Source organism: Cavia porcellus, unplaced genomic scaffold, assembly GCF_034190915.1.
Source record: "Cavia porcellus strain 051 isolate PalLab524CR breed Dunkin Hartley unplaced genomic scaffold, mCavPor4.1 scaffold_6, whole genome shotgun sequence".
Lineage (NCBI taxonomy): Eukaryota > Metazoa > Chordata > Mammalia > Rodentia > Caviidae > Cavia > Cavia porcellus.
Window position 1 is genome coordinate 3048883 of NW_026947489.1, and position 23802 is coordinate 3072684.

Sequence of the window (23802 nt, forward strand, 5' to 3'; positions counted from 1 at the left end):
CCTTCAAAAGCCCACTTTACAGCAAAGAGCACAACTGATAAGTCCTCAGGGTGACAGAAACCCCCGTGCAAGCTTCACCCCACTGAGATTTCTCCCTCTTCGGCTTTCAGACTCTCAAAGCTGGTAACAGACAGATCCACCAGCAGGTGGGGAGCGAGGGGAGGGAAGTAGAGGAAGCTTCCCTCTCAAGGACAGAAGATCCGGCAGGGCAGGGGCAAAACTACAGTGCAATTTAGCCTCTCAGATCCCAGAGCCAAGCGGCTCCCTGCAGGGCGCTGCTCTGAGAAGTCTGCTCTGTGGTGAATCAGTTTCCATAAATGCCGCAAGCTGTCACTCTGTAAAAGACCGGACCTGGAGTTTGGAATGAGCCTTTACTCCAGCTTCTCCTTGGGAGTCTCTGCCTGATGCCGTCACAGCCTCCACAAGTATCTCCAGAACCTGCCAGCTCCACAGAGAGCACCTCAGCACCTCCATGCTGGTTCAGTGAGCCTGCCATGGCAGGCATTCGGCATGTGTGTGTCCACACAGGCTGAGGCCTGAGGAGGAGATGCCACCTGTCCCCACCTGGAAATCATCTGAATAACCACATTCGGGTTGGGCCAGGGCTCTTCTCTTCAGTAAAAGCAGGCGGATGCATAGCGCATTGTCACAGGTCACGTAAACATCGTCAGAGAAAGACAAAACCATTTTTGGAGACAAATCAACTTTTACAGTTTAAAAACTTAAACCACTGATCAGGATGCTGTGCTATCATTTATTTTAAAAAGCTCATAGACATTTCCCAGTCCTGAGTCCCCTGATCTACAAGATGATGAGTTTGATCCATCTCTGAAAGCTCTCTCAGACTTAGTATCTACCTGACTCTGCCCAGGACAACCCCTGTGGTGTGGCGGTCCCTTCCCTCCCAGAGCACCACTTCCCATCCACGGGGAAGGCCCAGGCAGCCCTGTAGGTGTCTGCAATCTGTCTCAGGACAGAATCCTGGCATTCAGAGGTGATGTACAGAGGCCTCAGAGGCCCAACACGTTTGCCTTGGACGTGGATGTCAGCAGTGCTCCCTGGCAAGGGACAGGATGAGAGCAGGTACAGCCTGACCAACCCAGGCAATGACAATTCATAGGACGCACAGCCTACACTAGGCACAGCAATCACCACAGCCCAGATGGGAACAGCCCAGCGTGGAGACAAGGAGCTGGCAGCGGCACAGAACGACTGCCAGCCCAAGGCCAGGGCTGGGGAGCCAGCCAAAGACAGTCAGTGTGGACTGCAGCTCTGCAGAGCGAGGGGCCCAGCACAGAGCCCTGGCTCTCCAGGCCAGCTCAGTGGGCAGTACAGTGTCCTTGCTGTAATGCTGCCCAGAGTGGACCACATCAGAGGGTGGAAGATAAGGCAGAAAGCAGAGGAGACCAAAGGCAAGACCCAGTGGGTACTGTGGCCTCTCTCTGCCTATTCCTAACCACCCCATATAGCCACGGAGAGCACACAGTGGAGACACAGGTGTTGGGGGACGGAGAGAGCATGTGTCATTTTAAAGAACCATGCATCTCTCCCACAGGTGCTCTTTCTGGGAGCAAGGACAGAGCCATGCAGTGGGGGATTCAAAAAAGGACAGAAATGTGCACAGGCAGACACCTCCTACACCTGCCCCAGGGTGTATATGCCAGGTAGCTGCCCCCGCCAACCTGCCGTCTTCAGCACCTTTGAGGGTCCCATAAACCAAGAGATGAGGCGTGAGGCACCCACTTTCTCACCTGCAACACACCACTCAATCAACCTTCACAAATTATGTTGGTTGTTTTGTTTTGTTTTGTTTTGTTTCATTTTGTTTTTGTTTTGTTTGAGACAAGGTCTTGCCATATAACCCTGCCTGACCTGGAACTCAGAGCAGGTGATCCTCCTGCTTCAGTCTCCTGAGTGCTGGGATTATAGGCATGCACCAATGTCGATGTCCGCTCCCGGCCGGCAGGAAGGACACACGACAAAGTCTGGTAGTGGACAACCTTTTTTTTTTATTTTCCTTCTCCGTACAGCCTGCCCTGGGTTCTCCCAGCTGAAGCCTCCTCTGGTCCGCTCCCCGCGGCTCCTTTTGTGCTTCAGTCTGCCCCAAAGCCTCTACCGGTCCGCTCTCCGCGGCTCCTTTTGGGCTTTTACTTCTGGGCTTCTACCTGGCTTCTACTTCCGCCCAGGGGTGGCACCGGTATATATATGGGTACAGTGTCCAATCATGTTAAAGTAAGCAAGGCAAGCTGATTGGCTAACATCATCAGTTGCCAGGCAGACTATATTGTTGAGCGGGTTGTTTACGCGGTAAGCAGGAAACTAACGTGCTCGATGGGAGGGGCAATCTACCTCAGGCTTTGCTCTTTACCACAGGCCGCACGTCCGCCGCGCAAGGCGAGCTATCACAGACGCGGCTCCCAACACACCAACACGCCGGGCCACAAATTATGAAAATACAATTTTTTAATAGACCCAGTCAAATTATGAAGAAGCTCTTTGCTGGACAACTTGCTAAGGGAAACACCACTGATTTCCTTCTGCTGTCTCCCCTCTAGTGTGTGAGAAGAGGGTTTGAAGCTTGGATTGACGGGGCTGGGGTGATTTGAAGCAAGCCATGTTCTTCCAAGCCTCTTCTTCCATTTATTAGATAGGTCTTTCCCTTGTTAGCCCACATGCAAGACTGGGCTCCCTCTCCACCCTGCTGAAGGGGCTCTGGACACAGCATCTCCTTCCCTAACCCAGCCAGGGACAAAGACACAGAAAAGCCACCTCATGTGTGTGGCAGTGAAGCACGCAACACTCAGCCCTGCAGTGCAGGTGCTCCATGTGGGGGCAGCTGCCCGCATCAGGGGACACTGGGCTCCCTGGAGGTCTGAAGTGGTGCCCGAGTTCCACTGATGAAACTGACCCGGTCTCATGTGAGAGTCAAGGGTCACCTAAGACACCACCTTGCGCTTGACTTGAACTGTGAGGAAAGAGACAAAAGCAGGCTGCAAAAGCTACACGCACTGCCTCTCCGCAGGTGAGTGGCTTTCTGTCACCTGCCTGCTACCACCACAAATCAGGTCCCAGAGCCACTTCATTCTCTGTCAAGAACACCTGCCTTGCGGGTCAAGCCTTTCTCCATGTCCAGCCCCACTAACGGGCACTCAGAGGCTGTGCCCTGCTTTGGGCATGAAACTTCAGATGAGGATGCAGTTTCCACGGCCAGGCTAACCTGGCTTAAGGCACTAAGGTGGATGGCAGGCAGAAGACTTCCCTGTGACCTGAGGCCTGGCCACTCTGCCTACTGGCCCACAAGAGCTGGGATAGGAGAGACGAGGCCATGAGCAGGACAGGCGCTGGGGCTGTGGTATGAACAACCTTGAGCTGGACCACGTACAGAAATGTGGGCGCATCCACCTCCGTGAAAGCAACTCAACTGTGATGCGTTCATGCTGCTGTGGTCTGAGTTTTGTCAAGGTGGCCTGGTACAGGTCCCTGGGGCTCTCCCGAGCCTGAGGCACTGAGCAGAAGTCTCCAGGAGGCTGGCTGTGACCCCAAAGAAGCCAGGGTTGGATGCAGGAGTCTCTCTAGACCAGGACACCCCCAGTCACGTGTTTCTCGTGGCCCACTCTCAGGGTGTGTTACATGAAAGATTTTCTGAGTCTTGTCATTTTTCCAGCCCTCACATTTGTCATGTGTGCTGACTGTCCCCTGTGGGTTAACAGCATGCAGTGTTAGAACCACCTACGCAAACGCTGTCCTCCTTCCCTGACCGCCTCACAGACCTGGACTTTCCTTCAGCCCTCAGGTGTAGGTCCAGAAGCCCTCCTATGTGACACCCTCCTTCACGGCCACAAAGCAAGGTGCCTCAGGACCATGCCTCTCCTTTCCTCCTGAGCTGCAGAAGCCCCGTCCTTCCTTACTTTCTTCCACTTAGAACAGTTCCCTTTCAGGTCTGAGGGGTAACTCAGTGAGAGAGCGCCTGCCTGACACAGAAACAGGCTTACACGTTCCATCCCTAGCACCGGGAAAAAGGACTTCAATGTTCACGTCATTCTTAGAATCACCAAATGCTCCACGGGTCACTGGTGTATTTTAACTTATTCTTAGTGTTACAAAGGCCACACACTATCTCAAGTGCCCATTTCAGAGACTTCATCTTTATTAAAAAAGCAAAACAGAAAAAATTTTGGAAATAATGTAGAATTTAAGAAATAGTAAAAAAATTGACAGTATATTGCATATTGTTATCTTAGAAATCATTGTTCAGGTTACAAGATCTAGGCATGAAAAATGATCAAACAATCAAACCATGACAGCACAAACTGCTCTTTTTGATGAACTAACAGAGACTTGGTAGCATAGCTGTGTCTGACACTATTCATCTTACATCACTATGTATGTTGAGAATTACGTGTGATTTTTTGTTATACTCTTTATTTGATGTATACACTACTTTCTGGAATGTTTTGCCTCACTCATTTTATACCAGCGGAATGAGCAATAATCCAATCCCTGCACAGCATTTACTAAGGTCTTCACACGAGGGTCACGGCTGGGTAGGAGCCCAGACCCACCCGAGGGCGAGCTGGGCCACCAGCCTAGAGTCACACTGGAAACAAACCCGTGGTGATGAACAGAGAGGGTACCAGGGACCCCACGGAAATGGGACCGTCAGGGAGCCCTTCCAAGGCACCTGCTTCTTGAGGAACAGGCAGAATTTCAAAGTAGGGACACAGAAATAGAATTTGGAGCTGCACCTGTGTGTGGAGAGGGTGCCTGCGGATGACTCAGGTGCTGCCTGGAGGACCACAGTGATGATCGAGAGCCAGAAACTGAGGCCGCAGCTGCTTCCCAAACGTCTGGAGACCCCTTCCGCAGTGAATGGGAAGCAAGTGGGTGGAAACAGCTCGGTCACTGCGGTCTCTGCTTCCTCCCTGAGTCAGACGCTGTCACTGGTCATGGGCTTATATTCTGCTACGAAGGCTTTCGGGTGGTTCTTTTCTACCTGTAAAAATACATACTTTTCTCCTTCTCCTGGTGGAGCTGCAGCAGAATTCTCCTCAGGACAAGAAGGAAGGTGGTGGTTTTTTTTGCAGTATGTGGTACACTAGTTTCCCTTCACTGTGCAAACTGTCTGAGACCAACTTAGCACAGAAAGAACTCGACTTTGGCACATGGCTCCTGTCTGTGATTGCCCGCCTCTGCCACTCTGGGCCTGAGACCACACAGCCCGTCATGGAGGAGCTCACACCAAAGAGGAAGTGAGAAGAGGGCCGGCACCCCCACACTCCCCTTGAGGATACTCCCCTTGACCCAACTTCCTCCCACCAGGCCCCACCCTACCAAGGGCTTAAGGCTAAGACTGAGCCTTCTGGGTCACTGGGGGATACACAGAGGCCAGCAGCAGTGTCCAGACAACACGGCCGAATCCACACCAGAGCCAGGCATGATTTAAAGAAAAGAGTCCTAGAAAGGCAGAGGGACAATGCAACCAGCAGCAGCAGCCTGAGCAGGGCTCGCACGCTGGGGACGTGGAGCTGTGGGGGTGATTCGATCCCCAGACCACCACGTAGAGGGGTGGAGGGTGCGAGTGGGGCGGCTCCAGCACTGGCGGAAGATGGTGCCTGTGAGATACTCTAAGACCGCGGAGTGGAGTACGCATGGATGACGTCCGTTTTCAAGTAAGTATTGCTGTGCTCTATGTCGCCCAAGCGCACATGCTGGAAGTGGTAACTAGGGAGATAATGCTGGGAGGGAGGGACTCAGTGCGAGGCGTCTGGGTCAGGGGTTCTGCCTTCATGTCCAGACGACTGCAGCCACAGCAGCTGCTGGGGAACCGGGCGGGCGCCTTAAGCACCGCGTGTCTAGCCCCTTCCTTTGCTTCTCCTCTCCTTCGCTGGCCCTTCTGCCTTCTCCCGAGTCACCATGCAGGAACAAGACCCTCCCCAGACTTCGGTCCCATTATCTTGAGCTTCCCAACCCCCACAATTATGGGGTGACGACTTTCTGTTCCTTATGAATTTTGCAGGTTGGAAGACATGATTATAGCAGCCGAAAATGAACTGAGACAAATACATACACGGAAGCCAATCACATGCAAAAGGAATATTTGTAAATCCCAGTACTGTACTGCTGGCTAGATTCTTATACTCAGATCACACAGTTTTGTCATATTGCTGTCTTTCAATATTTATAAAACCAGAAGAAATTTGCTTTCATGGAAGGCCTTTGAAAATTGCTGCTTAATGATAAGATCATGATAATCACCATATTTATCTAATTAGCTCTGTAGTTATCTTAATTCAAGGCAACTAATAATGCTAGGTTAGAAATCCTGAGGATAAGAGCCAGAGTTATGCCTGTATTAGAACATTTGCTGAAACTGGGTATCACTTCAACCAAGCTTCTAAAAAGTGATGTGTACACTACTTTTGTACACACACAAAAGCTAAGGAAGCCTCTCTAGGCAGCCTTCCTCAAAGAAACCTTCTGTCAAAAAATATATTAGTGAGTTCTACATCAGCAAACAAAAGGTAGTCATTAGAAAATCACAGTGAGTTTATACTAGGTGAGTCTGTGTGTCTTGGACATCGATTTCGATTTGGAAGCCAAATAGGCATGTATGTAAAGAGCAACTTCTTGCAAAGATTACATCATCAATATTTCTATGTATTCCGCCTCATTTTTTTAAAGGGTTTAACACATCACCTTTGAGTTAAACTTTCCTAAATATATTTATATATTTATGACAGGGAAAGAGACAGAGGGAAAGAAAGGGGGGAAGAAGGGAGGGAGGGAAGGAGAGAGAGAGAAAGACAGACAGACAGAGAGAGAGAGAGGGAGAGAGAGAGAGAGAGAAGCCATCAGAGCATCTGATCCTTGGCTAGCCAGTGCATATTTGGCAGTCTTTGGGAGACAACTTCTAGGAAGATACAATTTTCATTTAATGATTTTCAAGAATATCAAAATTAATCAGTATATTTGCTCATATAAGCCAGACCAGTCAATGACAGTTAACACTAGGGGTTTTTGGTACAGTTCACATCAGTGTTACTTCATTTAGATCACACTGTCTGATGAAGACTTTGGTAAGTGAGAAAGCGGCCCCTTGGAAAATGTCAGTTAGGAAGGTCTGGTGACCATTTGTTGTTCTGTTTTCTGCTTCTTTTCTCCCCTCTCCTCCCTCCCTCCTTCTTTCTCTTTCCTTCCTTTCATCTTGATCCAGGGTCTCATGTTTCCCAGTCTAGCCTGGAACTCCTGGGCTCAGGTGACCCTCCTGCTTCAGCCCCCCAAGCTGGCTACAGCTACAAATGCCTTCCACTCGCCTGACCTCATCACCACCTTGTGGCTCTTCCTTCTGGGAACCTGCTCCCAGCCTGTAGCTGACGCACTTCGGTCCAGGTCTCACCTCCCCATGGTCCCGCTCCTTGTCATCTACACCATGGCAAAGGAGCAGGAGAGTTCGCCTGTGCGGGCCTCTGCTCTGCGGAGCACGCAGTGTCTTCCTGCATGTGCCAATGGACTGAGGAGCAGACTCATTTGTCCTTTCTCACATGACAGATGGCAGGTACTACGGAGGACGAAAAGTCCCCAGATTTTACATGACTTCTCCAAGGGAGCAACGAGCCTGTGGAAGTTCTAAAACACACACACACACACACACACACACACACACACACACACACACACACTAACGTAGAAAAATGATAACATAACTTCACTTTGACAGACGAACTGACAGGGTAGCACTTCTTTAAAGGATTCTAGCTCAGTAACATTACAGACATTACAATCTGTTTGTACATCTTCAGCAAAGTAGCTTGGCACCCAGGGGGGAACGCGGCAGACCCATCTACGCTACGGCTAAGTCAAGTTACAGAGGCTCTCGTGTCCTCAGCTCCTCCACATTCTCCATGTGGGGCTCAGCTGGACGAACATCCCAGACCTCAGGAGCTCAGGGTCAGCTCCAGCCGGCCACCGCGTGGGGCCCTGGTGACTTCATCTTGTCTTTGCACTCAGCTTCTTCTAGCTTCTTCCTGTGTGACACTTTGGATTTTAAATGTCCCGCACCCAAAGCCATATTCAAATTCCCCACACACAATCACTACGACACATGTTTTTCTTTCCAATTACCTTACCCCATCTATCACTGTCAGATTAAACAAAGTCAAATAAATAAATACTCATAGCAAATAAATGTCAAGTGTGTGAGATTCACAAACTTCCACTTACGAATCTATAATTGGGGTTCTTTTTTCCATAAAATTATTTGGCGAGATATTTCAGAAGATATAAGATTTTTTAAATAAATGATATTAAAGGTATGAGCGCATATAAAAACAGAGCTGTGATCCATCATCTTTGCAGAACCATCTCCCATTCAGCCAAATCCCAACCTGTGCACAACCAGCCCAAGCTGTTTGCACAACTGTTGGGGAAAACTGCCAGTGCTGAGGATAAGGATGCAACCTGGCGTCTTAGAGTGCGTGCGTGGTACGCGTGAGACACAGGTTTCATTCTCAGCACTGCAAAAATCACAATGGCCAGATTCCATGTTTTGGCCTCTAATTTTAACTGAAGAACAACTAGTTAAAGCCAAATATGTTCTCCTAACCAATCACTGCCTTGTTTACTTTTCTCTCATTGTTCAGACAAAATATCTGATGCCCAAAATGATGAAAGGAAAAGTTTATATAGCTTACAGTTTTTGGAGGTTTCAGTCCATACTCAGCTGGTTCCAAGGCAGGGTGGCGTGGTTAAGGGGCAGCTATTCATGGCAGTCGCAAGTGACGAGACCGAAAAGGGTAATAAGGGCAAATCATCCCTGCTTCCCTCTCTTTTACAGAATGCCAGCTACCACCTCTGGGTGGGTGCAGACTTACACCATCAATCCCAGCACTAGACAACCAACCAATCACAAACGCTAGATTTAGCCGCCTCCATGACTGTATGAGGCTTGAGGGGCCATTCAAACATAAGCCATAACAGTCACCAGATTTTAGTAAGCTGCTTCTAGTGAGTGACAGCACAGCAAGAGCCTCCGATCCAGGGACCACTGAAGCCTCCCTTTTCTCCACAAACACAAATCTCCCTTTGATAAGGTGAAGTCCAAATTAAAAACAACACTTTTGATTCTATTTTGAACAACAGTGACTTAGGGTGCTTACTCTTCTTGCATCTGAATAGAAAACATACACTCAGCTTATGGGGTGTTTACTCCTCTATTACCTGCAAGACTAGAATTTTCCCATGGATACAACTCATCCCAGATACAGGAAACGCTTGTGGAGATGATGTGATTGGCACTGATGCCTGTCCTTGCCAGCAGAGTTCAAAATGCCTCCATTCACCACAGTTTTCCCCGCTCGCTCCTCCAAGGAATCGCACAGCTGACTATCATTTCTTAATGGATGTTGAGGAGAAATAGTAATATAGTCATAAATAAATTAAACACCAGTTTGAAGTGCCTCAATTCATTCATTGATTCTTTTAATTAATATTTATAACCCAACCAATATTTATGTGCTAAGGTCTCTGAGAGACTTGTAAGATTGCTCATTTTTAATTACTGAGAGTAATGTGGTAGTTATCAAAGAGAAAATTATACCAAATTAAATATTCGTCATCCAGGCATTTTTTTCTATTGAGACACTTTCTGTGCTTCTTAGGAAATGTTAGGCTAACTGCACTGGTAATAATCCTGTTCTGCAAATGAAGATCTGACATACATCAACATTCCGTTTTAACTGAACAGGAAGTAATCTGAACATTGGTTTGACAAATACAGTAGACTCTCAAAGTATCTCTGGTCTGATTGGGATTACTAGCAATAAATCCTTTCACAGGAAATGAGATTTTGAGTGCATTTCTACACTACATTTCTTTTCTTCTTGTTGTTCTTTTTTTTAATATGGTACCCGTAAACAAACCTGGGCCTCATGCTTGCCAAACAGGCGCTGCACTGCTGAGCTACAGCTCCAGTCCTTGAGTGCCTTTCTTAAACCAAAGTAAATTTTAATTTCTATGTAAATTAGGGACCACCCAGGTAAGACCTCAATGGATTACAGAGTTAATTAATATATTGGCTAGAGACAACTTATCTTAATCACAATATGAAGATTTTTAAAAAATTATGCATTATTCTAAGCTCAAAGCAATTAAACTAACTTCTCAAAAAACAAGACAGGCAATTGGCTCTCGTTCATCTTCTTCCCCCAGTTCCCTTTTGGGGAACCCTACCAAATATGTGGAACTGAGACAGCGGCGCTTCCTGGTCACCTCTGCTGCTTGGCTTAGTCTAAGTGCAGGACTCTTAGGAGTCAATAAGTCATTCTCCTAGTCTTCCAGGCTCACGGTACCTGTCCTGCTGGGGGGCAGTTCACTCAGGCAAGGCACAGCTCTTCCGCTGGAAAAATGGAAGCAACTCATGGTAGAGCAAAACTGCAGTGGGGACCCTGTGACTCTACTGAACTGATGAAGCTGCCCTGCTGGCTCTGAACCGACTCTGAACCGCAAGCTCCCCAGGAGAGTCACATCTCGTGTCATTATGCCCCAAGCCTCTGTTGCTACTGTCCAAAGTCATCTCTAATGGGTGCAGAGAATGGCTAGCGCTAGTATGAATCAGTTTCAGCTCCTGCCGAAAGGAGACCTTAATATACACGTATGGAAACCACATGGCATCCATAAACATGCACAATTACGTGGCTTCTTTTCTTTTTTGTACCGGGGGTTGAACTCACGACTGCACATTTGCAAGGCAGGTGCTTATGCCGCTGAGCTAAATCCCTAGCCCCATATGTGGCCTTTTTTAAAATGTTTAACAATTCAATTATACTTGTAAGGAAAAATGAAAATAAAAGGAATTTAAAGCACATAGATGGGAGGGAAAAGAAATATGAATTTCCTAGATTAACCACCCCGAGAAAGACAGATGTCTAATTTAATCTGGGGGTGTTTGTGGAACACCAGCTATGCAGGAGAAGAGTGGCTGAAGCATGTCAAGAATTAAATAGTACAGAAAAGAAAACATTTACATGGAAAGTGAGCTCTTCGGATGCAGCATCCAAACCTTCTTAACTAAAATGCGTTTCTGGCACCAAACACCTAGTTCACTTGCCAATGAGAAGATGTGAGGAAATTCATAAATTCCTACCTGTCACTGGAGATTGTATGACATTCAATCACACAGACAGCACACTTTCTGTAAAGCGGTATTATTTCTTTATCCAAATAAGGGCGGAAATAAGTTCATTATTGCTATAAATCTCTTACTACTGTCTGTAGCTTCTGGAAAGTGTTGCTGAAAGTCTAAGCTTGACAAGAAAAGGTTGTAACAAGACAGGAGGAAACACAGGAATGCCATCTTTCTATGCAGCAGATTAAGAATTCCAACTCAGGCTCATACTGATACAAAAGCCTCCTCACAAATGACCTCTTATGACTCCAACTTCCACTTAAGTTTAATATGCATGCATTTGTTGATCTTGAAAAGACTTTTAAAAGCAATTCATCTTTGTCTGTTTAGGAATAGCTAATCCAATTATTTTACTGTGTGATGAAAAAAATATTTTAGTGGTTAGGGTATAGCTCATCAATATGGCACTTGCCTGGAATGCACAAAAATCCGGGTTCCAATTCCTAGCACCAAAAGTAAAGCTTATTTTCGCATCATTTCCTATAGATGCCTAGGATGTCTGTAGTGACCTAAAAGGCCACCTGAGGAGGGAGGAGGAGGAGGCAGGCAGGATTTGATGGAGATGCAAGGGCATAGAGCTCCACTGAGCTCGGATCAATTACAGCAAGACTAAGAACATCTCAGCTTTTAGCAGAATACAAGTAAAAACTTTACCTGATGAAAGGTTTCATTATCTACAGTGAATAGGTTAAAGGGGGCAAGGTGTCCCCACTTCAGGCCTTTGGTTAAATCACTAGGGACAAAAGCGATAAAAACAAAACAAATAAAATAAAATAAAACAAAATAAATAAATCACCATTATCTGGGAAACTCACACTGATACCAAAATGTCAATTAACCATGTTTCATGTGGTGCTGAAACACGATCTTTACATATTATTTTATGAAAACAGCATAAATATGCTTATATAGTCCTTAAAATTATTCACCAGATCTAAAAGAGATATTTAAAATGGGAGGATCTACCTGGAAAGTATTTGGCACCTAAGAGTAGACTCATATGCATTGTTCATCATTGATATAATTAAGTCATAATTCACTTTTACATTTTAAAATACTGAGAATACAGTGACTCTCTGGTCTTTGAGGAATACATTCTAAGACCTCAGCGTACATGGAGTGATCCTGCATGCACTTTTATCGTAGCGCGCTCTCTCTCTCCCCACCCCCAGTCTCCATCTCCCTCGCCTCTCCTCTTCTCTCCTCCTCCTTCCCCTCCTTCCCCTCCCCTCTCTCCCCCTCTCTCTTTCTGTCTTTCTTTCTATCTATTTTCTGGAGTATTAAGGAATGAGACCAGGGCCATCAAGGATTAAAACTAGGTAAGCACTCCGCCACTGAGCTACATCCCTGTCTCCTACTTTTCTATATATTCCTACCTATGATAAAGTCCAATCTGTACAGTACACACAGTAGGAGTTTAATAACTAGTAATGAAATAGAACTTTTATATTATGAAATACTATAATGGAAACTTGTAAAAACTGACAAGTTATTTATTTCTGGAAATTTAATCCATTTAAAATTTCCAGACCACAGTTGATCATGAGTAACAAAACTGTGCAAAGCCAAACCTCAGATAAACAGAGGGTACTACACAGTCAGGAATATTAGAAATGATTTATTTAAATAATTTTGAAGAAAACAGCAACATTTCATACACATTGTACAAAATGGCATGAAATGTTTTATATTAACTAATAATGAAATAATTTCCTCAGATCATATAACTTGTTATAGATTGAAATAGTCACTTGAAAAATTTCATAAGAAAAAAGGTTCTTGTCATCTGTATCACCACGCCTAGCCTCTGGCACTGGGGACCCGGGAGCCTGCGTCCTTCTCAGGCGATCTGAGGTCCCACGTGCAGCAGCTCCGCCCCTGGGTCTTGCCAGCAAGAAGATGTGCCAGTTCACCTTTTAACATTACGGAATGGCCGTATGGATAACAAAAGCAAGGATGGGCAGCAGGGGCACAAGGTGACAGCAAACCGGAGGCCCCAGGGGCTGCTCTGAGTTTAAACCTCAGGAACTTTATTAAACAATTGATAGCACTACTTTATCAGGCATCTCACACACTTTCAAAGCCTTGTTGCTAAATGATTAAATTCAACACTGACTGCATAACCATCATTCGCAGAATGATAATGCTCTGGTAATTTATCACAGTACAATTAGCTGTACGCTCAAGCACATACAACAGTGCTACTTCACAATATTAAGCGATCGTAGATACACATCTGTGTGAAACCAGGAGGCACTGAAGATTCTTATATAAAAGAAACTAAACTATCATTTAGTTTTTAAAGAGAACTGAGAACATCTTTAGAAAACTGGTAAAAAATGCATATACTTAAGCAGATGAGTATATTTTTCATCCTTCAGACTTAAAAAGTGTTCTATACAACTGTGTAAAATTTTTCTCTTAAGATATGTGAGTCTTGAAAAATATTATGAATGTGTAATACTCATTATTTAAATAAATGCTTTACATTACTGTTAGACAAACATTTTTAAGTAGCCAATAAATTTAACCATGTTTAAAAATATACAAGTGTTTTAATATATGAAGCTCAAAGATGCAAAGGTGGTCCTAAACTTTATAAAGTTCTTTCATTGCTGAAGAACTCAGAAACTTTAACAAAGATCTAGTGAATCACTGAGCTTATGTACAAAATGGAGCCCAGTGGCCATCTGCTGACTGTGGGTGAGTGTTCTCTGGTTCTAGAAGAACCAACTAAACTCTCACACCCCTTGCACAGGCAGATCTTCTTTCAAAGGCTTAGAAATATGTAGCCCCGTTCACCAGTGAGTCCGCCCATGATCCATGACCTGCAATCAACCAATCAGGAGCAAAGACTGCATCTCTCATGGCAGGCAGACCGGACTGGGAACCTGTTGGGAGCCGCAGCCGAGCCCGGTCGCCTTACTTGGCGGACGTGATGCCTGTAAGAAGGAGCAAAGCCTGAGCTAGATTACCCCTCCCATCGAGTGTGCTAAGATGGCGCTTATCTCCTGCTTCCTGCTTGGTAAACAACCCGCTCTGTAAGATAGTCTGCCTAGCAACAACTGATGTTAGCCAATCAGCCCGCATCGCGCGCTTTGAACTGATTGGCCACTGTAACCCTATAAAAGTGAGTGCCTCTCCCGCCACAAGAGAAGAAGCACGGAAGGAGCCACGGAGAGCGGACCGGTAGAGGCTTCAGGACAGACTGTAGAGAGAGAAGCACGAAAGGAGCCACGGAGAGCGGACCGGTAGAGGCTTCGGGACAGACTGTAGAGAGAGAAGCAGGAAAGGAGCCGCGGGGAGCGGACCGGTAGAGGCTTCGGCCGGGAAGAATCCCGGGGCAGACTGTACGGAGAGGGAAAATAAAGAAAGCCCAGCCACTGCCAGATCTTGTCGTGTGTTCTTCCTGCCGGCCGGGAGCGACACCGACAGGAACCTGGACAGGACATTTCTCTGGGCTCGCGAGACCTTCCTGACCCTTCAGAAAATACTTGCCCTTTGTGGGGAAGGCCACACCTCCACTGCTGGTGTACTATGTGCTCACTGAAACAAAATGGGATTTTACTGATAATCTCATGTTCTTTCGAAAGAATCAACACTTAGTTACTATTCCTCTACATTCCAAATGGTAGCTTTTGTCTGGGGATTATGATCTTGACAATGACGACATGGAGAAGGACCTGCAGCACCCCTAACCCAAGCGGGAGAGCACAGCAGTCATACAGAGTCTCTCCAAAGTTCAGGTAAACGAGGCACACAGCTGTTAATTCGAGGAAAGAGTTTGCCTAGCCATGGGAAACTAACACTGTGGTGATTAAAAAATGTCCAAACGACCTGCAATTAAGAAAGAGAACACATCAAAGGGTTCAGGCCTTTACTCTTTTCCCTTGCTTTTTCCCTGATTAGATAAAGAAAGGGAAACTCACAGAAGCAGTCAGATCCTCATTCAAACGTTTGTGACCTCACAGTATCTTCCATATCACCCCACGTCGCCTCCCTAACATAAACGAACAGGTGTGAGGAGGAGCTACTGCTGCCAGGGTCTCCAGCCTGGGCACGCTGAGGGGAGGCGGACGGGAGACCTGGGCAGCGGAAGGAGCCGCCATTGCTGTGAGCCGTGACATTCTGCAGCCCATGGTCAGACAGCAGTCTCTCCCAGCCTCTATCAACTTCAGATGTCACACAGTGGTAGGTTCTGTTACAACTCCCTTTCAAAGCACAAATCTTAATCCCTGGATTCTCACCTATCACAAGTGCCATACAGAATTAACATGAAGGAAAGATAGCAAATCTACCACCACTGCTGGGCCCAGATCTTTGGGGTGCTCCTGTCACAGTAGGGCCCCGCATTGCACTGGTCTAGGTTGCCAGTTAACTCTTCTTACACCCTTCCTTCTTTCCTGTAGGACAGAACAGCAGTGTGGCTGCATCCCATTGGTCCTGCACAACATAAGCAGAGTGAGCCTAAATGTAATGAGACATTTGTAGACCCATACACTTTTCCTAATCCTTACAGACACTCTATAAATGAGGTGCTATTGTGGCTCTGACTTTGTAGATGCACAATGCATCTCCTTGGTTGAAAAATCAGCAGAACAGGTACTGGTGTCCTAAGTACAAACACAGAAAAAGTATCGGCCAAGTGGTCACCCATGCTGACCCTTACTGTGAGATACCATATCAGAGTTCTATGTTATGGATACGTGTCTATAAAGTAATTTGTTAACAGTGATTAAAACTATACTTAAGGCATCAGTATATTACTTTATACTTATTCTGTGACACAATTTGCTTCTTGAACTCCGAATGATTTTTGCTATCATATTCATGTTGCTGCCTCTCATTGGGGGGGGGGTGTTTTCCTTGCATTTCTGGGGCAGATTAAGGCCCCTCTACCTCTGGCTGCAAGGCCCAGCTAAATTCCTAATCTGGGTGATACCTTGATCCTGCCAGGCCAAGGTTAAGATGTTTTTAAAGCTTTAGAGAAATAAGAGAGATGTTTCCCCAGTTATAATTTGCAGGACTTCAGGAATAAGTTTGCTATTTTTAAAAATTTGAAGTCACCTATCTGACCTCTTTAAATTCTCATTCATAACAGTGTCCTGAAACGTTGCTAGCATTTACTAGGAATTTAAACAGCACATCTCTTAATGCCTCTTGCGAGACGTGATAAACATGTGAAAGAGGCTCACCGCTCCTGGCATCTCTAGGCTTTCCCTGGAATTTTCCTCATTTGCATTCAGTTGATGAAACAATGAAATTGGAATGTAAACTTGGGGAAATGCATCAGAGGCACCTGATCCTGCTTCACGGTCATCATTGCCATTGCTGTGGTTGTATATAAAAATATTAAGCAGAGACCCTGAGGACTAGGAGACTTGCTTCCTGCAGCTAAGGACACTGGAGCCCCCACAGAAATCAGCATGCTTTCTGCTGAGAGGCGTCTGTGAACACAAGAAGTGGTTTACAGAGAAGTCTTCTGAGTTTTCACCATAAGCTGACAGGGCTAAGGGTACAGCATCCCAAAGTATGACTGGAGGAGACCAGCATTTTATGCCAAACATGACTTTTCCACATGAGGATTACTTTGAGCCATTGTAGACATAGGGAAAGCCCTGAAAAGTTACCCTACTCTAAGCGAAATTCACATCTATAAAGGAAGTCTCCCTGGCCAGATTATCCTTCTTTGTATCAAGAACAGACAGAGGACTAAATGTTTAGAAATTCACATCAAAGAAAAGGACTAAGTTAAATCTGCAGAGCAAAACCTTCCTTGTGTCCACCTTTCTCCTGGTGTCCTCATCCTAGCCAGCCTTCCAATGTCACTCTTTTTTGTTTCATAGGACAGGACAATGGTCCTGAAGTCTGAAATCTACATTTCTTTGCAATCTCCTTGAGATCACGCTTCTCCACTTTGCTGCCCATGTATACATGAGGTAGATACGTTGAGAGGCTTTCATTTTATCCTCTCATTACAGGCAGTCCTAGCTAAGAGCTTGTGAACAGTGGAGAGTAAAATTGTTTCTCCCCTCTAGATCAGGGTCCCTCCATCCTCCACCGTGCAGGACTAGAGCCAGGAAGGGCTGTGTGCATTTGAATGGTGCCCCTTTACACCCAGTGCTATCATTAGGAAGGTGTCAACTCTCACTGTGCAATGCGGTATTTCAGTGTATCATTAGCTTTCCTGATATATGTCGGTTTATAACTCTTCTGAAAAGCCTGCAAAATCATTCAGCTTAGCAATTATCCAGTCTATTACATACTTGGGGAGCACCTTCTACGTGGCAGAAGCTACTCGGGCTATGAACTGCTAGATAAACACAGTGTCAGCTGTCATTTAACATACAATTTGCATAAGAAGACTTGAGAGCTGGAACTCAGAAGAGGATGCCCCAAAGCCTGGAGCTGGGACATGGTGAGAGGGCTTGGAAGCCGCCCCAGAATCAGGGCCCCTCAGACCTTGACTTGTTTCTGTCTCTCACTCTCAGGGAATTCCCATTTCTGACTTCTTTAATAAAAGCTTTGTGTTTGCTTCAGCAGCACATATATTACAGTTGGAACGATACAGAGAAGATCAGCGTGGCCCCTGAGCAAGGATGATACGCAAATTCATGAAGCATTCCATATTCTTTGCTGCATTAAAGATTTTTTGAGTTCATACTAAAAAAAAAGAAAGAAAAGCTTCTTCCAAAGCAGAGGAAATTATCTTAAATACCTCTCCCTAGAAATATCATCAAATGACTAGGAAAGGTTAATAGACTACAAGTCTCCATGCTCAGGATGGAATTTTCATGTATTCTTCTTGGAAACTCCCTGAGAGGCTACCTTGAAAGACTTACTCTGTGTAATGACAAGCTTTGTGCCAGCAGGCATTCTTCCTGCCACCGCTCCCAGAGCTTGACTTTACCGTGCTCCAAGGTATTTCTGCGTACCCAGGTCTCTACTCCTCTGGAACTGAGAATTATTTAAGCCTCACTCACTGGGTCCTTCGAGAGACTCTACTTCCTGTGTGGCTACAGCGCTGCGACTGTTAGTACTGTGCACATTAATACAGTTATATACTGTACCTTTTTATCCTAGTAACCCACCCTTTGCCAATTCAGTTTGGTGAACCTTCGAAGGATGAAGGGTGCTTTTCCTCTTGCTCTTTTATGGGGAGAACAATTCTCCAACCAGAGACAGAGCGCCACCACTGTACGCCGTCTGCTGTTCAGTTCTGAGGCAGACCCTGGCCAGCTGCATGCCAGGCTACAACAGACTGAGGTCATCTGTCACTGCCGGTTGATAGTGCTTGCTGAGATGGGTGGCATTCCTGATAAGGATGGGAATGAAGTCCACATACCTCATAATTTTCCCCATGAATTCTTTGTTTTTCCTTCAGTTTTTAGTGTTTAGCTTGCAGGCATATTTAAACCGTAGCTGGGCAGGCAGAGGAGAGTGACTTCAGAATGCAGCCTCCCGGAAGCCATGCCCTGCTCTGTAACAAGCCCTTAGCAACTCAGTGATTCACCAAGCCGACTAGTCTGAGTCATTCTTTGGTTTGCCAGCTTCCTTTTAATTCAGAGGAAGACATTTCTGTTACTTCTCAGGAAATTCTCAGAACATACTACAGTAGGAAGCCTCGTAAGAGCAGATGCCCTGGCAGAGAAGAGCTTTTCCACCCTCCCCTCCCTTCAGCTCACCAGTAAGGCGAGAGCAGGAACGGAGCAGAAGTGCAACCCTGTGTGGGAACGAGGGGGGGGGACTGGCTGCCAGCATCTCGGGGTACCAGGAGAACCCACATACCACGGCTTAGAGCTGTGGCTGCACCTGTAGCCATGAACTCTTTAGGAAGCTTTGTGATAAACATTTGCTTTTAAAACACTTAACTTCCACCTTTTAAAAAATGCAACATTACACTGTCAATTTTATATAACAGACATTCTCCCAAAATCAAGAGCCTATTTGGGAGGAACCTTGCAAAGGGACTATGTGTGCTGTGGTAAAGTGTATGCATATTCATGGAGGGTACGGCAGGAAAAATAGAACACACACAGAAGAAATTCCCCTGTAAGTCAGTTTTCTATTACTACGACAAAAGGCCTGTGATAAGTAAAAAGGTTTATCTGGCTCATGGTTTTGGGAGCTGCAGTCCATAGTTAGAGGGCTCTGCTGTTTTAGGTCTATGGTGACAACATTCATCATAGCAGGAGAATATAGAAGAGGTCTGTACCCCTCAGTGGCAATAGAGAAGCAAAATGGGGTCTCACCTCCTCCAAGAGCACCACAGCCTGGGGATGATTCTTCCAATATGTAATTATTTGAGGGACATTTAAGATACAGATGATGACATCTGCATAAGTATTCCGAGCTACTAATCCTCGACCACAAGGACCAACATCACCTGCATTGACCCAAAAGGCCTGCATTTCCACTGGGAAGTCCATGATTCCATGAAAACACTGCATTACAGGTCTAGAAATTAGCAAAATGAAGGGCAGCCATGGAACAGATGGAAAGGTAAGTTATCCACAACAACAACAAAAAGACTCCACGAGACTGGATAGACATTGAGAAAGGACACAGAAACTGTTAATCCAATTCTGAGAGTTTCCTCTATCATGAAATGCCCAAGTTTTCAGACCCCTCGGGGAGTTTCTGAGGTGGGCTGTTTATCCCTGTACCAGCCCACAGCGCAAGAGGGGAAATGGAGGAAGAGGGACACGCTGTGGTTCTTCAGGCTTCATTTTGTTTCCAAACGCCAGACCTTGTTTTCTTTGAAGGGTGAGGCACCTCAGACAAAGGTTTGGCTGGGTGACATTTAAGTGGTTGGGGCGGGGTGGGGAGGGGGCACCCCACTATGAAGGGCTAACACGCTGATGCTCAAAGGACACCTCCACACGAGGTTGTAGAGTCCGTGAGCCTGAGCGCTGATCCCTTCCACAGCCTTTCTTCTTTGTTCTCTGTTCCTTCCATTTTCTTTCCTTCCCTTCCCTGTGAAAGTTCCTGCAGTTCTCCAAATGCATCCTGATGTGAAGGGCATTTGAAGGGTGACCCTCCTGTTACTGTTCTTCAGGGCATGATGCTTGCGAAAACCTGCAGGAGCCTCTTTGCCTGGTCAGGCGGCCTCCCACTCGTTGGGAATCAGGGTTTACATAACACTAGAAATATTCCCCGTTTGGTTAATCGAGCACTGCTGCTCTTCTCTTCATGTCAAGATAAGGAGATAGCATAACAGGAAACACTAGGATTTTCAGAGAGGTAAAATACCTGCGTCCTCTGTTCCTTTCCAATTAGCCCATGAACTGTACCTTGTTTTCATAGGGCAGAACCCAGAGGTCAGGAATTAGGGTGCTGACTTGTGGCAAATTATTCCCATTTACAGACAAACAGCTTATCAGAAGGACCAGCAGTGCTTACGAGGGATAATTTGAGAGAGCTGGTCTCAGAGGCAGAGAGAAATGAACTGGGCAACATCTACTTGCTACAACTTAAGCTCACAACCTAAGGGAAAGGTTTTGTATGGGTTGGGTCATTGAAATTTTGAGGCTAAACATCTTATTTATTACACTAAAATTCTAATTCAAGAAATGCAATTTGTGTGCTCCCAGTTATCCCATCAGACAAGATCCAGCCAGCCTAAGCTCAATGGTTTCGAGGTTTCAGTCCATGGGGGGTTGACCGCGTACCCTGGTTACAGCAGGTCATGGCAGGAGAGCATGGTGGAGGAGACCTATGCATCTCATGGTGGCCAGGACTCAGCACAAGTGGGAAGGCCAGGGTCCCAGTATCTCCTTAGAAGGCTCGCCAGATGACTGAATTTCCCTCACCAGGCCCTACATCCTAAAGGTCCCACCACTTCCCAAGAGCACCATGCATCAGTGGTGACAAAGCCATTATTAGCACAAGGGCCGAAGGGAACATTTAACAACCCTGAAGGGAGATGGGGGGGGGGGTAAAGGGAAGTAAAAAAGGACCAAGATGTCACAGTGACTTCCCCATAGTGAAGGTATTTATTATGTATTGCAAACTTACACTGGTAAAAAATTTTAGCAATGATCCAAACCTGAATCCAACATAAGATTCAGGATCTGCTACCCCCAAGACATAGCATCTCAACATTACAGAAAACCGGAAAAGTAGGAACTGCTTGAACAAGTAGTTAAAATGGTTTTTCTTCTGTTCATCTGTCTATTGTCCATGTATTCTTTGGACTCAGTTATGGAATCTCCAGAGAGCAGAGAGAAAGTTTTCTCTTCTCCACAGCTTCATGCCTGACATAAGCTGAGCCTTACCCTGCATCTAGGATATGCTTTATGGTTAGTCCAAAGGAGCCTTAAAGCGATTCACAGAAAATGTAAGATAAACACCAAGAAATGCCATGAGATGAGGCAAAGTAGGGTCATCCAAGAGGGCCTGAGTGCAAGCATACATCCCACACGACCCCAGAGGGACTTCCCATCTAAGTGTACGCACACGGACACTGGAGCATGTGGTGTGTGAGAAATGCTCGTCGATACTGCTTTCCAAAGCTACCAAAGGTCGGAGTTTCCAGCTCTTTGTCTTTGTGCTAATTAATGACTAAACTCTCTCTTCCTTCTTTGGCTATTTACATTAATCCAGAGAGATATAGAACTGACGAAATCTTCACCCTGCTGTTTTCCCTTGCCACACACAATCCATGTAAATGACTGTGTTATTTTTTCCTCCAAAGCCAGCTTCAGGAAGACAAAACTTCCACCCACACCCCAACTTCCCACACATTGGCTTTAAGAAGCCAGTCTAAATTGAACTCTGATTTATAAAGATAAGTACATAATCTCACAAATACACTGAGTCCTGGGGGATAAATGCCAGGATCACAGAATGATAACCTAGCAATCACCCCTGGCCATCTCAGGGAATCTGCAGAGTTGCAGCTGGGCTGTGAAAGCCCATCTCTGCATTCATGTCTTTCAAGAATGAACAAGCAGGGCTCCCGCACAGGGGCAGAAGCGACAGGTACACCTATTTCCAGAGCATCAAACTTTCTAAGATCTAAGAGTTATTACACTGGTGTCTAGGAGACATTGCATTTTACTTCTTATGACAGATGCACAAAGAGTTTAAACTAGAACTGAATGTTTTTGTAAGTTTCTAAGATGAAATAAACAACAAAAAACTTCAAGAATGCTTGGGCCCTCCAGCAGAGCCCTCTCAGAACACATTCCTGAAGGCTATGAAGGGCGTTTCCTACTCCATTGGACAGTTAGGGAGGGGACCAAAACAGGCTCCCTGTCCAGCAAACAGGCAAGAAGAGCATCATTTGAAAGGTGCACCCTCAGAGCAGAGCGTTTCAGCCTCCCAACAGACCAGACAGTACTCCCTACTTGTGTGGGTCGCCTCGGCTGCTGCTTGGGGGTCAGGGATGAGGGCTGAGTCATGCTGCTCTTGTAGATGCTCCGTGTGCTGGTCTCCCGGAATCAAGAGAGTGCCTTTCAGATTCTTGGGTGAACTCCTTGACCATGCATCGATTACTCAGATGCACACCTGTGCTGCTCAGTCATGGCATCACCCAAGAGAGGTCCCCTGCACACAGGTCAGAAATAAGCAAGAGATGCTACCACAGCTCAATGCAGTGAAGTCACAACTGACCATATTTTTAAGTCCTCTAAAATTCACACTGATTCAGTAGCCAAAAGATACTTATCTCGAGCATGTGGGCCCAGGACCAGCACCTCAGAGCTCCGAGCTCCGACGCATTCGGGATGCAGTTCCTCCCTCCCCATATTAATGTCAGCGAAGAAGTTTGAGGGTGGAATGGGGGCAAAAGGAGGAAGAGAGAGAGGACAGTGATAGAAATGAACCCTCACAGCCGCCTCAGCCAGGGGACTAAGCGTAACACCCACTAAAACACTGCACTATCACCATATGCCTAGGAAGGAGGTACTGGGTTAATACCATGTCTGCTTTACAGACGAGAGGGCCCAGGGCCAGAAAGGCTCAGGACAGATCCAGAGCTCACTCAGCATAATGAATGGCAGGGCTGGGACCCGCTTGGCTCCTGTGGCTGCAGAAGCACCTGCTGGCCCACTAAGCATGCAGCGGGGCGTCACCTGGGCAGAAGGTGGCAACTGGTTCTGTGCCTACAGGTTTGTTTTAGTTCACTTTTTAAAGTACTAATTTTTCAATCCATTATTCCATTAGTCAAATGTCACACAAAACTGACAGAACAAAGGAGAGTAGAATTAGCCAGAACAGAAGTTGCTGGTTCTCAATGACCTTTGGCTGCCCTTTTACCCAATTAAAAATTTTGATCTGAATCTCGCTGGACTAAATGGGAATAAAGCAAAGAAAACTGGAGCTCTTCCTCACACCCCGTGTGCTTATTTTCAAAGTTTGGTTGGTAAGAGAAAGAAGTCATATTGTAAATTGAAATAACTTTACTCATCGGCAGCAGGTGTAAAATGTGACAGTCGACACAGAACCCAAACTTCCCGCTGTATCTGACAGCTTCACGAGTTGTAGCAAACAGAAAAGACCTGAGTGGGGACGTCAAACCTGTTTTGTTTTGCTCATTTGACTTTTTGTGGTAGTGGGGAGTGAATCCTGGAACTCCTTCTTTTGTGCGAGGCGAGTGATCTACTGTGAGCTACACC

At 46.1% G+C, this 23802-nt stretch overlaps 1 protein-coding gene and 1 non-coding gene across 4 annotated transcripts in view; one reads left to right on the forward strand and one right to left on the reverse strand.

Annotated features, from left to right (window-relative positions):
• Gabrg3 (gamma-aminobutyric acid type A receptor subunit gamma3) overlaps positions 1-23802 on the reverse strand; it is a 534280-nt gene that overhangs the window by 317502 nt on the left and 192976 nt on the right. The window lies entirely within an intron of this gene.
• On the forward strand, positions 17710-17816 carry LOC111753572 (U6 spliceosomal RNA). Its single transcript, XR_002788341.1, has one exon. It is a non-coding gene; the product is annotated as a U6 spliceosomal RNA (small nuclear RNA).